We start from the raw sequence: 1,282 nt of genomic DNA on the forward strand, positions 1-1,282 counted from the left end.
GCGTGCCGGCTGCTGTCACACCCCAGGGGATGGGAAGGAGAAACAAAGAGAGGGATGGACCCACTATGGCTGATGGCTCCTCCAAGCGCCGGTTGATGGGGCTGGCGGGGACCCCGCTCCGGGGCCACCGGGGAGGGAGGATGGAGGAGCTTCGCTCAAGGTGGTGGCCTCAGGCACCGAAGCCTGGATTTGCTTCTTCACCTGGGACAAACGTCTGTCGGGGGCTTTGATCTGCGGCTGCTGGAGCAAACGGGGATTTGGGGCCGTGCCGAGGGGCCTCCGCCGAGCCCTGGACAGGCTGTTCCCGGCTGTGGCCCCAAGGGAACCCCAGGACCCGGCTTTCATCTTGCTGGTGGCGGCGTGCACAAGGGTGGCGAGCTCCCGAGGCACCCGCTCTGCCCTTCCAGCCCCTGCCAGCCCCCCACCCCCTGCCAGCCCCCAGCTGATGGGCAAAGCAGCCCCGGTGCCGGGCTCCGTGCCTGAGGGTCCCCGAGCGTTGTGGGGACTCAAACTGGGAGCACTGGGAGCGGGGGGACCCCGGCCCCCGTGTGTCTGCAGCACCCGGCACATGGGCAGACCCCACCAGGGCAGGAGTGGCCTGCCCGCCCTGCCTGCCCCGCGCGGGCATGGCGGGGTGCGTGCGGCTCTGGCCATGCCCGCGGTGCCGCGCGGACGGGTTGTGCCGTCCCGGCTCACGGGCGTCTCCGGGCAGGAAGAACCAGTTGATTCAAATGATGGTTCTCGAAAACGCGCTGTCTGGGGCTGGGGGAAGCAAATGCGCAGGGTGCGGCCGGCCCTGCCCCAAACGCCAGCACCGCTGAGGCTGGGAGATGGCCGAAATGCCGGCGCCCCGCCATACCCATCACCGCTCATGGTCCGGCTCTGCCCCGAAAACCCCACCCTCCTGGGTGCTGAGCACCCTCCCGTTCCCCGGGGCCGGACCCTGCCGAGGCACAGCCATTTCCCAGCTGCGTTTCTCCCCGCCTGCTCGGGATGCTGAGCGCTTGTCGTCATGCTGGCTGGATCCAGCCCGTGATTAAAGGCAGGGGGATGTCACAAAACCCGGTCTCATGCAGATTCCCCATTAAAAATAACTCGCGAGGTGCAGCTAGACAGTGCTGAGCCGGGAAGAAAGAGTTTGGAGACAGTTTTGTGTCACCAGGTTTGAAAATGAGCTGAAATATTGATTCAGATCCTTGCATTATTCAGCGGGACCGTCTGCAGCGCGCCGGCTGCCCCGGTGCTCGTCCCCACCGTGGGGCTCAGTGACCGGGCTGGGCTG

Source organism: Aptenodytes forsteri, unplaced genomic scaffold (assembly GCF_000699145.1).
Source record: "Aptenodytes forsteri isolate BGI_AS27 unplaced genomic scaffold, ASM69914v1 Scaffold7, whole genome shotgun sequence".
Lineage (NCBI taxonomy): Eukaryota > Metazoa > Chordata > Aves > Sphenisciformes > Spheniscidae > Aptenodytes > Aptenodytes forsteri.